Source organism: Vespa velutina, chromosome 10, assembly GCF_912470025.1.
Source record: "Vespa velutina chromosome 10, iVesVel2.1, whole genome shotgun sequence".
NCBI classification, from domain to species: domain Eukaryota; kingdom Metazoa; phylum Arthropoda; class Insecta; order Hymenoptera; family Vespidae; genus Vespa; species Vespa velutina.
The window spans coordinates 4,566,642-4,582,015 of NC_062197.1; the positions used below are offsets into that span (position 1 = coordinate 4,566,642).

Below are 15,374 nucleotides of genomic sequence, written 5' to 3' on the forward strand. Positions count from 1 at the left end.
GTAATTTAATTTAATAATCTCTTATTCCCAATTCTTGTTCGCTAAATCCTATATATATATATATATATGTGTGTGAATCGATTAAATGGAAAATGATGTAAACATCTTCGTTTATCCTACGTTTAATGGAGATAAATAAGATTTGTCAGGGATAGATAATAGCTTCTCGGGTATTAATTCACAAGAAACAATGGTATGTCACTTAGGAAGGTTAACATCCAAAGACCAGAGGAACCTCTTAAGTACTTACCCAACTCTCGATTCGCTCGATTGGCTCCTAGCCCTAACCAACAATTTACGGACCCTTCGAAAACTGGCCGACCACAAATCGTCAGGGCCATCGTGAATAAGAACGTATGCTACTACCCCTTTGACTTTATGCGTCATACGCAAAGGCACTTGTTTGGGGGTCCCGAATGTCTCGCACGTAACCCACGGTACTCGAGTCTCCTAAGCTGAGAATTATTTTCTCAGGACGCCCCCTTTATTCGATCGACGACCCTTTTTCAAACGTTTTCTCTTCCTCTTTAAATAACGATAGTAAAAAGAGAGAGAAATAGAAAGAGAGAGAGAGAGAGAGAGAGAGAGAGAGAGAGAGAAACATGAAGGAAGAACGGTCAGAATTTACAACAATAAAAGAAAATATTAAGTAATTTTATCATTTTTCTAACGATCGACAATTTTCCAGCAACAAATATTAATTAATTGTCAAAGACTTAAAAAGAATTGTATATGATCAATCGAATAACAACGTTAACAAAATGATTAATATGGTTGAGCAAATAGTTTAGTCCATTGATAATCTTTATACCATCGTAAGAGCACGTCTTTCCAACATTTTTCGAAACTATGGACAATAGAAAATACGGTTTGGTGCACGAATGCCAAAAATTTTCTATCCATTGTCCATGCGGCGATACCTTTACTTCTGTAACAAAAGGAAAATCTAAGAATGCTATAGGAAGTACGCTGTGGAGAGCTATTGTTCGCAAAAAGAAAAAAAAAAAAGAAAAAGAAAAAGAACGTGTATCCGTGTTTTGTGAGAACGTCCGAAGAGTTCCTTCAAAATTGTTTACCAAATGTTATGTTCGCCAGATTTGTCTTTTTATCGTGTCAATATATTAAGAGCTAACTGTTATTCATCACTATTATTATTATTATTATTATTATTATTATTATTATTATTATTATTATTATTATTATTATTATTATTGTCACGATGTGAATGCAACTTTATTCACAAATCGATCATACTTAACGTTTACGAGAGGAAAAGAGAGAGAGAGAGAGAGAGAGAGAGAGAGAAAGAGAGAGAGAGAGAAAGAAAAAGAAAAAGGAAAAGAAAAAAATGGAGAGAAAGGAAAAATAAATAAAAAGAAACTACGATAGTGCGTGTAATCCGAAACAATAATTTGTGAGCGGGTGACAAGCGATTCATTGATAGCTCAACGTGACAGAAGAAACGTGTAACGGTGGGAAATATCGAGAGAATAAAAGAGAACGAAGGGACGTGCCGGGGGTGGAGTCGTTCTCCACGGGGTGTCAGGAATTTTTAAGATGACCTTCGTTACGTTTCCTTTGCTTTGGTAGGAAAGCATTTTAGGTTGGGGGAAAGGGGAGAGACTGTCTCGACCAGACAGGCTGGCACCAGTATTTACATTGGCGTAAAACGTTTTTTCTCAAAGAACATCAATACAATCATTCTTTACTACGTTCCCTTTTTCTACGCTTATGAATTGTTTCTATCTCTAATCCTATTACTACTATTAATGGTACACCAAAGAAAAAAAGAAAAAAGAAAGAAAAAGGAAAAAGGAAAAAGGAAAAAGGCAAAAGGAAAAAGGAAAGTTACAATGGTACACCATTTCAAAAGCAAAAAGTTATTCTAACTTGGGCCAAAGTTTTTCGATAATGATTATAAGATTTGTTCCGACAGATTAATGGATAATATTTAACCCTTAAAAGTTGTCACAAATGGAAAAGGGTAAATAGAAGGCAACTAGCTAAATACGATTAATTGTTTTGATGTTTTGAATGGAAACATTTGAAATGCATTTCCATTATAAAGATTATCGTGTTTTCGAATAATAATAATAATAATAATAATAATAATAATAATAATAATAGTAATAATAATAATAATAATAATAATAATAATCTAAAGAAAATGTTGTTTGTCAATGATAATTTGTAAAAAGTGAAGAATAATCGTCGTGCAATAAATCGAAAGATTTTTAACAGTCTGGTTTGTTGAAACTTGTAATCGATCGGTCGAACGACGAAACCGCGAATCGTCGGTGCTCGACACACCCATGAACGCTATCTGCTCGTTGTTCCCAACAATGGGTCGAACGCGCATCGGAGTTGACTCTTGTTCGTGTAAGGTATGCATCTGTGTAAATGGATGCATGCGTGTATTGAACGCGTGCGTGTCGGTGGCGTAACGCGCGTAATGTAATTATGGTACACGAAGCACGGAAGGTAGTCACCGCCATAATGGGCAATTGTCCCCGGCGAATGGTGCTACAATGGCGGATTTCATTGCCGTTAACAACTGACTGTCCAAATACGACGTGCAGCTCGCGCCCGGACAATAAGCGACCGCTGTCCGGATCAGGTTCTCTTTATAACTTGGACGTCGTTTATCAGCTTCTCGCCAGGGTCAGTAGTCTTGGGTCCACTTTTTTTTTCCTTTTTTTTTTCTTTTTTTAACTCTTTCTTTTTCTTTCTTTTTCTTCTCTCTCTCTCTCTCTCTCTCTCTCTCTCTCTCGATTTTACTCTATTACTTTCGGTTTGCATCTTCTATCTCCTTTCACCTTGTCATTTAATGTATATATATATATATATACATATATATATATATATATATATATATATATATATATATATATATATATTATCCCTTTCCTATTGCGAGATATTCTTGTTTTCGAAAGATCTTATTCGGGACGATTCTTAGTTGTAAACAATCATTTGAGAACCATAGAATAGAGATTTATTCATGATATGCCTATGTTTATCTTTTCACGGTTAACCCGACGTAAAGCAATGTCGATATATAGGGTGAAAGAATTTAAACGGTTAAAAAGGAATGACTTTTTAGGACGAGATACACATACAAATAGATGACAATCTTATATTTATATAAAACTCGTTTTGAAATATCATAACTGGATTAGAGATTTTATCGTTCGCGCTTTATATATAAACCTTTCGATCTTTATCTATCCATTAGGAAATCCGGTCTTGTTTACAACGAGGGAAATATAATGGGGGAGAAGGAACGAAGAAAAATTAATGTCGAGGAATACCAAACCAACGTTAGAGATAAAAGAAGGGAAGAATACTTATAACTGACCAATCGGACTAGTTTGCACGTATAAATAATTGTCTATCTATTTATTCCGTACCTACTCGTGTCACTGGCTATTGTATCATGCCACAGTATATACACATAATACATACATACATATATACACAAGTATGTATGCAATGAGATTTTTGTTGCGTCGACAGATGTTACTTCTTCTCAATGTTTATGTGTATGTATATATATATATATATATATATATATATATATATATATATATATATATATATAACAAACTTCTTCTCGGTATCGAATAAAAAGTATTACTTCTTATAGATTTTAGCATAGAATAACAAATCGGAATAACAAAGAATAACAAATGGTGTCGTCCAATAACAAACACATCGTAGTATTTATTTACTTCATTAGTACGGAATTAGCTTCTGTCTTGATGGTGTATTAGGAAATTAGTTCTTTACGGTGTGCGATTGCAATGATATAACCCTACCGGTGTTAATCAACTTCCTCCTTCCGAACGTCGAGCCACCCTCAATGAAAGGGAAAAAACAGAGAGAAGGAGAGAGAGAGAGAGAGAGAGAGAGAGAGAGAGAGAGAGAGAGTGAAAAGAATGGAAAGGGGGAAAAAAAGGTCGGAACGAACGAACGAGGAGAGAAGGCAGTCTTATCGGGAATCGAAGCGATCGAGCCGAGGATAATTCGCACGAGCGAACAAAACGGCTCGCGATATTCGAGCGTGGCATAGGTGAGCGTAATTATATCCTTTGAATTCGTTCACAATGGCCTCGGGCCAGTCATTGAAAGTCGAGTACCTGTGCCTCTCTTGTGAAGTTCCACCGGTGCGACCACCGTATATATATATATATATATATATAGGAAGAGGGGTAGGAGGAGGAGGAGGTGAAGGAAGAGGAAGAGGAGGAGGAGGAGGAGAACTGCATTTAATGCGTAATTAAATTCTGTTTGGCATCGACTCTCCTTTTATTTCTCTTTCGTCCCCACCGGGAACTCCACCACCTCCTTCTCCTTCTTCTTCTCCTTCTCCTTTTCCTTCTCATACTCCTCCTTCTCTTCCTCTTCCTCGTTGTCGCTGCACCACAATACCGACGCCATTGACGACGGAAAAAGCTGGCTAATGCGACGGCACTCGCGATACCAGTCCTTTCTCTCTTTTTCTCTCATTCTTTCCTCTTAACGGATATCACGTAAGATCGACGAATAAAGAGACTCGATCTAAGGGAGCCTTGATTGCCCTCGTTCGCGTAAAAATCGACGTTACAGAATATCGATTCGATTACAAATGACGTTACATTATAAAGAGTTTAACTCGTTACGGGAGGAAAAAAATATATTTTTTTTTTTTTTCTAAGAAAGAGAGATAGATAGATAGATAGAGAGAGAGAGAGAGAGAGAGAGAGAAAGAAAAAAGTCAGTATTGTTTAATTAGACGTTTTAATCGACGAATCATATGATTAAGTTTAGAGACATTGGACGTATGAATTTATCAATTTGAATGTTCCTCTTCTTTTTCTATATTTTTTGTTATATGGGATTTAAAGAGAGAGAGAGAGAGAGAGAGAGAGGGAAAATCTTAAGGACACACTTCGTCGTCAGTTCTTCTTTTTTTTTTTTTTTTTCTTTTTTTATGATCGTCCATTGTGAGTTTTGAAAAGGGATAAATCAAAGTTACGTAGAAAAGTTGATTCGAGAATGAAGATTGTATTAAAAGCCGTCAATTGCACTTGGCTTTCATATCTCGCGTTGAGAATTAGTATCGCGATTAGTATCGAGACGTTGGTGCCTCATTGTTAAATTTATTCCCCCCCTTTCGATCGTGCCCTTTACTCTTTCATCTCCTTCTTCTGTTTTATTTCTTTAAAATACAAAATGCAAAGTGGACGAACGCCTTGGCCGAGATAATGCAAACCGGTATTACATAGAGCCATTGTCGGTGCTTGTGAACAAGTCCATTGTGATATCATTTGAAAATATTGGGGCGTCGAATACGTTAATGACTCGTTCATTGGTAAAAAAGAAAATTGAACGATACGTGAACCACTCCTGGTTTCTCTGAAGTCAACGCTGTCTATACATCTATCTTTGTATCTGTATCTGTGTGTATGCGTACGTACACACAGATACGTGTGTGTGTGTGTGTGTGTGTGTGTGTATGTATATGTGTATTATATTTTTATTGTCGTTCGAGTACTCGAAACGAAGAAAGGAGCGAAAAGGAAAGGCGCATTCGGCAATAGGCGATTTAAAAGAAATAGAAAAGAAAAAAAGAGAGTAGAATCAAGGGGTGACGTTGAAGGACGCGAAGAACGGACAAATGTGCGTTATAATCAGAATCGAAAATAGAAATCAAGAATCGTTTAGAAATCGCAATCGTCTTGAGTCCGATAGAATCGTACGTGAAATCTACTATGTATGTATGTATGTATATATACATGTATATATGTATGTATGTATGTATGTATACTTCACCATTTTAAATTTGATTATCTTAATAATGTTATTCGTAGTACTACCATTCGAGTTAGCAGATAAGTGTATGCTTGTATATGTGTATATATATATATATGTTTTTGTGTGTGTGCATGCGTGTGTGTATGTGTGATATAAAAGAGAAAGATATAATCATGAAGATCTCGAGAATGGGTTAAGTATAGAAACGTCTATCTCGTTGAGTATATATACAAACAGAACTTCCTTCACAATAATCGAATCCGTATACTGGCATGAGTCAGTTAACTATCAAACATACATAGATCGTTCAAAATAAATGAATGATCGTCATAGCGCGCGACTATTTCTTTTTCTTCACCTTTTTTATTTATTTTATTATTTTCTTCTTACGTTGATTTATTTATTTATTTATTTTTTTTTTGTCTTTTCTTTTTTCTCTCCCTTCTTTCTTTTGTTTGTTTATTTGTTTGTTTGTTTGTTTGTTTCTTTTTTTCTTTTTCTTTTTTTTTTTTTTATTACGTTCCATCAAATATCCTTTATTAGCTAAGAGCTTAAAGAAAATTATTCTATCATCTATTCTATCATCTGGCGCGTAACAAACAAGTACTATACTAACAAACGACGAGTCACGAAGTTACAAGTTAATTAATCGTCTACGGTAGTCTACGAATTCGATATTTTACGAATACGAATCGTTCGTGCTTATTCGTATCGGGTTTTGTGTGGTCAGAAAGACGGAAACAATATACGTATATACGACGGGCGTCGGCGTGCACGTCGACGTGTTAACGGAGCCAATTAAATCTCCTCTTTTAATTGCGATTGTATCCGCAGAAATTCCAACGAACGGTAGGACGAGTAGAAAATTGTTGATCCAGAGGTCCTACCACCACCACGATGTCCATAACGTAATTGGATTTACGTACGTATCGAGTTGTAGACCTGGAAGAAGTAGATATCGTATTTTATTGGGAAGTTATGCGTGTTAAGTTCGATATAATACGTAAGTGAGAGAGAAAGAGAGATAGAGAGAGAGAGAGAGAGAGAGAGAGAATAGTCAACGGACAGACAGATAGACAGACAGACAGAGACAGAGAGAGATAGAGAGAGAGAGAGAGAGAGAGAGAGAGAGAGAGAGAAAAGAGAGATATACACAGATCATAAATAAAAAGGTGTTTATAGGACATTGCGTTTCTTGGAACGAAGTCTTCAAATTTTTACCCTGGACCAGGATTTCTTTTTCTTTTTTTTCCTTTATTTTTTTTTGTTGAAAAAGTTTCTCTTGAAAATTTACGATCAACCCTATAAAGCCAGCGCGACATTGGAGGACATCGTAGAAAATAAAAAGATAGAGAAACGTAGAGAAAGAGAAAGAGATAAAAAAGTGAGTGAGAGAGAGAGAGAGAGAGAGAGAAAGAGTGAGAAAGAGTGAGAAAGAGAAAGAAAGGGAATCGTTTGAGCCGTCATATTAGCATTCCTCGAAGAGAGCAACGCTGACGACTATTCCTTCCTCGGTTGGTCTTACATTATGTATCCACTATTAACCGGACGACTGGCACAAAGCTTATTGTCGGCTCCGACGAATGGACTCGAGTCAACTACGGTCAAGAACGGCGACACGTGATTCATGATACTACTACTCACACGTGCGAGCGAATGCACTGAAGAGAAAAGTACGGGGAATATCGGAGTCTACTTGTCCGAGTGCATATCGCACGTGCTTCGTTCTCTCGTTATTTCTCTCTCTCTCTCTCTCTCTCTCTCTCTTTCTCGTTCTATCTATCTATCTATCTATCTATTTATCTATTTATCCATTTCTCTTGGGAACAAATTTTTGTGATACTGTTATTAATTAGTAGATATTAGTTAGAGATTATATCTAAAAAAAAATAATAACAATGAATCAGTATATATATGTATATATATAAATGATTTGTCACGACAAATAAATAACCGATACCTATTATATATATACTTGGTTACCATTCGTATTATTAATAATATAAATATCGAGATAAATCATATGATTTAGAATTTAAATTAGTCACCGATTACCGTATCTTCGTTTATCTTGAAATATCGTAGACAGTAAATGGATCCGTCCTATAGGGTGTAGGTAGACAGGGCCAGACTGCTTGGCACCGTTTAACAATGCAACGGGCCCCATACCGACACGTCCATGAGACCCCATAAAGATTCCCGGGGGCCGGATTCTACGAATTTCTACGAATACACGGGGCTTCTTCTTCTTCTTCTTTTTCTTCTTCTTTTTTTTTTTCTTTCTTTCTTTTCAACGATCTTTCATTTCGTAGAGCCTTTCTTAACGAAAACGTCGTATCGTTTCGAAAAGTAACTTTTATTTCCCTTCGAATACCAAAGATTATGCACTATTTTAATATCCTTCGTTGTGGAACGTCGAACGACTATTCGATGAATGGAACCTGCTCTTATACAATAGATATACTTACTTGCATCTCTGTTTGATGCTCTCTCTTTCACTTTTTTCTTCTCCTTTTTTCTCTCTCTCTTTCCTCTTATTTTTATTTTGTTTTCTTTTTACTTTATTCTTTTTATTTTTTTTTCTTTTCCTTTTTTTTTTTTTTTTTATTTTAAGAACAAAATAGATTTTTCCTTTATTTCTTTATTTTTTTTTTTTATTTTTATTTTTATTTTTATTTTTATTTTCTTTTTTTTTTTTTTTTTTTTTTTTTTTTTTTTTTTCTTTGCTTCACATCACGCTCGAATAATTTCATTGTTAAATGGGAAGTTATTTGCTGTTACTAAACGGGCACGGATACGAGTTTCCCCAACCGTGGCTGGCTCGTGCTTATGGCACTAATTCCACAGTTATTTGAAATTGACCGGACGAGGTGAGTCGAGGTCGTCGTCGTTATCAGAAAACAAAACGAATGGCGTTTACCTAATTTACAATAGAAATTGTCATGATCGAAAGATCGAAATCATACGTACCATTGATTTATATTTATCATAATTGATTTTGAGATATTCCGATAACGATCGATTTATCGAAGAAGAAAGATCAACGAATGATGAAAACGATAAGAAAAAAAGGAGAGAGAGAGAGAGAGAGAGAGAGAAAAGAAACATTGAAATCATCTTTTATAATTAATCCGATATAAATAAATATTAGAATATTCACCACGAAGGTATACGATAGAAATTAAGAGGCCATCTCTGTTAGGTAAAGGGGCAGACCCTTTTTCTTTTTTCTCTTTTTTTTTTCCTTTTTTTTTTTTTTGTAACTTTTTCATGCCTCCTCCCCTCCCCACCACCTCTTTACAGCCACGTGCTTCGCTCTTAGTTTTCGTCCATCCTTGGTCCAGCCTCCTTTCCGAGCTACAAAAGACGTTACGCGGCTACCGTCGGAATATTTAGAACTCGACTTTTTAAGAGGAGAAGAGGAGGAAGAAGAAGAGGAAGGAGAAGAAGGAGGTGGAAAAGGAGTAGGAGAAGGTAGATGAAGAAGAAGGTGAAGAGAGAGAGAGAGAGATGGAAGACGACGAACTGGTACGAAGTAATGTTTTTGTTATATGTGCCAACTCATTGGCCGCTCGTGGGAACGCCTTTGTAGAGGGCAAACGTAGTTCACAATGCGTAAATTAAAAAGAGAAGGTAAAGAAAAGATCGAAAGAATAGGAGGTCTTGGAAAGAAGAGAGAAAGAAAGAAAGATAGATATATATATATATATAGAGAAAGAGAGAGAGAGAGAAAGAGATAGATAGAGAGATAGAGAGAGATAGAGAGAGTTGCGTCTGTTTTCTTTAGGACGGACAACAGGAGGAGGATATAACAGCGGGCCAGATTTTGTTTTCGAAGTGATCTGCGCAGTCACTTCCTGCCAATATTCGAAAAATTGCTAGACGATAGTACGAGAAATAATAGTATGTCATCTTTGGCAATTGAACGAAGGAAATGAATGAATTGTTATAAATTTTTCATTCGAATTCGATTTATATATCTATGTAAACGTAAAATTTTTTAATCTTTCATACATTCGAAAGTAAGTTTTAGAGAGGGATTGGGTAATATATAATCTCCACTTGGTGTGGAGAACTCGATGAGGAGTCTCGCTTGGAAATGCAACGAAATCGTTGGACGAACGAGACCGGCGGCGGTGATCGATTCGCTGCGGGTGGCCTCCAAGAGAGAAAGAGAAAGAGAAAAAGAGAGAGAGAGAGAGAAAGCAGAAGAAGAAGAAGAAGAAGAAGAGAAACGAACTCGTCAAGCAGAAGGAAGATGGAAGAAGACGAGTGTCGAGACGAGTTGCTCGTGGAAGAAGGAAATAACAAAAGAAGCAGTAACAGCAACAGCAACAGCAACAGCAACGGCAGCACAAGTGTGCGTTACTCGGTCCGACGCCCACGGGATTGTTCCACTATTATGAACCCTGGCAGGTGAGCCTTTATATACCAAATGGCACGTCGTTGCACTCGACGAGGATGCGACTCGACGCGTAATCGAATTCTTTCTCTTCGTCCATTAGAAATCGGGGCCACCGTGATACACCTTTCTCGTATTATTCTCATCGTCGAAATCGTCTTAAACCTTCGTACGGCTAATACATTTTCTAAATCGATTAGAAATTTAACGATACATTATATTTACCCGTATAATATAATATACATATATACATACGTTTATATATATATATATATATATATATATATATATATATATATGCATATGTATGTATGTACATATATATATTTATATGAATTTAAATAAGACAAGCTACGCAAACATTTACCCGTGTCTCGTGTTAGGTTGTATAGAAGGAACGGGGCTCGTGAACAGCAAATTATCCTATCTAAATTCAGTCTTTGACGGTATCGATGATGTAAACTGTAGATTTCGATAGTGACGGTCGAACCGGTCGTCTTTCTTTATTTCCGTGCGGCTTATTAGCCGGGTCACGAGGTTACATCCATCAAACACCATCAGCATCTATTGTTTCGTTTGGAGCATATATGAAGCTTCTCACCCGGTTACCATCGGTTCGACTTCTTTTAACTCTTCCTCTCGCATATACTTATGTACAGTCGCCAAAGAAAGTTCTCCACCAACGTAGGATGACGGGGGGGGAGGGGGTGGCAGGGTGGAGGGAAATAAAACTTTCGTTCTTTTTTCCTTTTTTCTTTGTGTTTTTTCTTTTTCTTTTCCTTTTTTTTTTTTTTTTTTTTTTTTTTTTTTTTTAAATTATATAAAGAAAAAAGAAAAAGAAAGAAAAAAAGTGAAAGAACAAAATAACAGATAGCAGTAAGCTTTTCGAACACTATCTTGTTCGATATTAACGATGAACTTTATCTTTTTCTTTTTCTTTTTTTTTTTTTTGTTGTTTGTTTTTTTTCTTTTTTACTTTCTCTTTCCTCCTTTCTTCTTCTTCTTCTTCTTCTTTTTTTTCTTTTTTTTTTTTTTCTTAACGACAAACAACAATTTCAAGAAAGGACCGTAGGACAAAGGAAAGAAGATATTCATCGATTCGTTCAAAAGTATTACGTCGAGTCGAACGATTACGCTTCTCTTTCGAAGATTGAAAAAGAAGTTCCTCATCGAAATGTACGTACTCTCTCTCTCTCTCGCTCTCTCTCTCTCTCTCTCTCTCTCTCTCTCTCTCTATCTGTTTCTCTTTCTCTACAACTTTGTTCTGTTCGGTAGTGTATTACCTATTAAGAAAGAAGGAAAGAGAAAGAAGAAAAAGACGAAGACGAAGATGAAGACGAAGACGAAGACGAAGACGAAGACGAAGACGAAGACGAAGACGAAGAAGGGTCCATCAAGAAGGTGAGAAGCAATCGTAGATTTTATCGCTTCGCTTCGAGACGTCAGTGCGTTTTCTGCGATATTCTTTAGCGAGCTACGACACGGCATCGATCCGCTCTAGCCCCACCCCTGAATTCTCTCTCTCTCTCTCTCTTTCTCTTCTTCCTTTCTCTCGTTCTTCACCCTCTTCCCTCTTCGGTTCTCTTCTACCGAATGCTCCCTCGTAGAATACTCTCTGCCCTCGTACCTTAACCATTCAATCTCTAAATCACAATAATATCGCGCTGATGCACGGCAGCGCGACTCCGCATTAACATAGGATACAAATATGTAATCCCAGACATGGCTGGCGGCCATCTGATATGTTCATTATATGTATGTATATATGTATGTCTGTCTGTATGTATGTATGTATGTATGTATGTATGTATATATATATAACGTAGAGAAGAGAACGCGTGGGTACATCGTATCACGGCATTCTGTTTTCTTTTCTTCTGTCTCGCTTGTATAACTTGATGGTAACGAGAGATGAAGAGAAAGATGTAGAGAAAGAGAGATAAAGAGGGAGATAGATAAATAGATAGATAGATAGACAGAGAAAGAAAGAGAGAGAGAGAGAGAGAAAGAGAGAGATAAAAAGAGATAATCGAAAATAGGAATAATTTTAAATTTATTCGTTGCAAAAGGAAAATGATCGGCACGCGACTCGATCTCGTAAGACGACTTCGATCTTCGAAAAGGACGAAAGAACATTTGGAGGATTGATCGTTGAGCGTGGGCACCGAGTCAATCGTTCGTCCTTTCCATCTTTCATTTCCCCCACCTAATGTTCATTGTTATTATTTCTCTTTCGTCGTTGAAAACTCTCTCTCTCTCTCTCTCTCTCTCTCTCTCTCTTTCTGTTACGTATTTAAAGATATCGGACGATCGAACGATAAGAGAACGGTCGCTTAGAGGACGATGAGTTTTCTTGCGTCGATCGAAGCAACGCGAAAAAAATCGACTCGCAAAGGAATGCTTTTAAAATGCTAAAAGGAAGATATACCTACCTACCTACCTACCTACCTACCTATCTACCTACCTACCAACCAACCTACCGAAGGGTGTGCCTTGCTTCGTTCCAACGATGACGAAGAGAGTGACGCGTCTTGTCCAATGGCACGTCAGTCGTTTCTTTTGCACTCGAAATGGTTACCTTCGTGAAACCGCGACGACTTCGTCGGGACGAAACAGAACAAGACATAAGCGATAAAAGTCAGCATTTTGTGGCGAGACCATAAGATATTTAACCTTTAACTAAAAGTTCTCTTTTGATTATTTCCGTGTACATAACATGATATTAAATCTTTTTAAAAGATTTAATTTTAAAGGAAAATGATAAAATAATAAATAAACAAATATCATTAGCTCTAACATATGTACGTCAGATCAAAATATATTTGAGATTTATTAATTATTATGATTATTGTAATAATTTTACGATTGATATTATGTATTTCTATGAATTAAATAGACTTTGATTATACAATACTTTCTTAAAAATTAAAATAAAATAAACTTTTTTAAGGATGTTCGTCGATTCTCGATTTCTACATAGATATAGATACTTTTATTTTATTTATTTATTTTTTTTTTACGACAATCGTCGAATTCTCATAAATAAATAAATAAATAAATAAATAAATAAATAAATAAATAAATAATATGGAGATCAAATTGAGCGCCCACCAGGAATACGCTATTCAAATGGAATAATGAAGATATATCAACGTCGGTGGATATCTCCAGCATGGTGCATAGTGGGAGTAGTATAACACGAAACTTATAGCCGGATGACAATCCCGTTGATCCCGCATTCGTGTTCGTAGTTTCCTTTTCATTCGATAGAAGGTAGGACCCGAAAGGGAGTTTTTCGGTAGGCTTAATTCATACAGGTGGCACACGCATATTTGTATTCGAGAAAGAAAGGTCTACGTGCTCCTTTTTTCTCCTTCTCTCTCTCTCTCTCTCTCTCTCTTTCTCCTTTCTCTCTCTCTCTCTCTTTCTTTCTTTCTTTCTCCTTGAAGAAAGAGCTTGTTCTGTCAGAGCATCATACGCCCACCTCGCGTTAGATAGGATCTTTTCAGCAGCACCAGCACCAGCACCAGCACCAGCACCAGCACCAGCACCAGCATCAGCAACAGCATCAGCATCAGCACCAGCAGAGGTAGTAGCAGCAACAACAGTTGCAGCAGCAGCAGCAGCAGCAACAGCAGCGGCAACGGCAGCCACCCGTTGTGAAAGGCATCACGGCCATCATCCATTTCAAGGAATAAAAGTTTCATGGCGTGTGAGAGCGTTTTGTTAAACCGCGTCTCCAAGGTGTCGGCGGACAATGTGAAACGGTTGTGTTGCACCGTCGAAAATTTCTATGTCTCCGATCTGCTCCCTAATGTCACGCAGAGAAATCAAGAAATATCATAAGGAAGATATGATAACTATGAAAGCGTTGAAGCCGAAAACTATCCAAATAGAAATGCATTCTTTAATTTTCTTTTGACGAGATGAAAACGACGACGACGTCGAGGATTAACGATAGATTATTATTAATAGAATTATCGAAGAATTGAACGATCAACAGGAAGATTTCAATTTGAAAACATTTTCTATAAACAAAAAAGATGATCCCAATGTAAAATTCGTTTTCGAAGCGAAACACAAGAAAGATCCTCATCCCTGCTTCTTCATCGTAGTCGACGATGATGACAATAGGTAGCAATCAACGATACACCGGTGCGGTGTCGAAGTCGGCTCTAATTGTAGCACCGGTACAATGGCGAAAATGACATGGGCGTGCTGCTCTCCGGTGCCCTCGACGTGCACCACTCGACGGTAGAGTCTAATGGCTTTTGTATTTCGTCGATTAACGTTTGCGGATGACATTCATAGCCTTCCTTCTCTCCTCCTGGCGCCTTCTTCCGACCATTCGTGGTAGTTTGGAATATTCATGGCTAAAATCTCTCTCTTTCTCTCTCTCTCTTTCTCTCTCTCTCTCTCTCTCTCTCTATCTATCTATCTCTTTCTATCTACCTCTTTTTCTCTTTAGAAGATAGGGTCCAAGCTCGTTGCACTAGCTCGTTTCATTCTGAACTCAAACTTTTCGAAGTCCTGAGAAAAGAAGGACTCTTGGACTTAGGACACTCCTCTCAGAGAAACGATGAAGAAACTGGTTCCTCCTCTGGTGTCTTCTTCTCTCTCTCTCTCTCTCTCTCTCTCTTTCTCTTCTCTTGTTTTTTTTTCTCCTCTTTCATTCTTTCTCCACGTTGCAATGGGTTCGAAAGGCTAAAAACGAGGGGTCGAGCTTATACCTCCCGAACGGAATCCACAATGAGAATTGAGTTTCATAACCGGCCGAGCTTGGGCTATGACGAGGACAATGCCGTCGAAATTGCGTTACAACGAGGGTTCGGATTTATTATATCGCTTTTGGTCCACGTGGTCTAGCGGCCGGTGCTCCAACGTTCTTGGTATGCTTCTACCTCGAGACATGTGTTTCCTTACTTGTTGCTAGAAGGGAATAATTATCCCCGTTGCGATGCGGAACCGAGAACCAACGAAGGAGGGAAATGAAAGAGGGCGTGAAGGGAGAAAGAAAGAGGTGAAAGGAGAGCATCGATAATGGAGCCCCCTCCCCCTTTTTACCCATAATTTTCAAACTCTGACGTCTATCGTTTCACGCCCTGAGTCGACGGGATTCTGTGCGTTTCAAAAAAAAAAAAAAAAAATGTACGGTGATGTTAAGGTGACGGACCCC

General features: G+C 37.4%; 1 long non-coding RNA gene across 2 annotated transcripts; it reads left to right on the top strand.

Annotated features, from left to right (window-relative positions):
• Positions 1-9,448: 9,448 nt before the first annotated feature.
• On the top strand, positions 9,449-12,903 carry LOC124952065. Of its 2 annotated transcripts, XR_007101812.1 has the most exons (4): positions 9,601-9,699; positions 9,820-10,212; positions 11,259-11,374; positions 11,474-12,903. It is a non-coding gene; the product is annotated as an uncharacterized LOC124952065 (long non-coding RNA). The 2 variants fall into 2 exon arrangements; XR_007101811.1 differs by having other exon boundaries at positions 9,449-10,212.
• Positions 12,904-15,374: the final 2,471 nt, after the last annotated feature.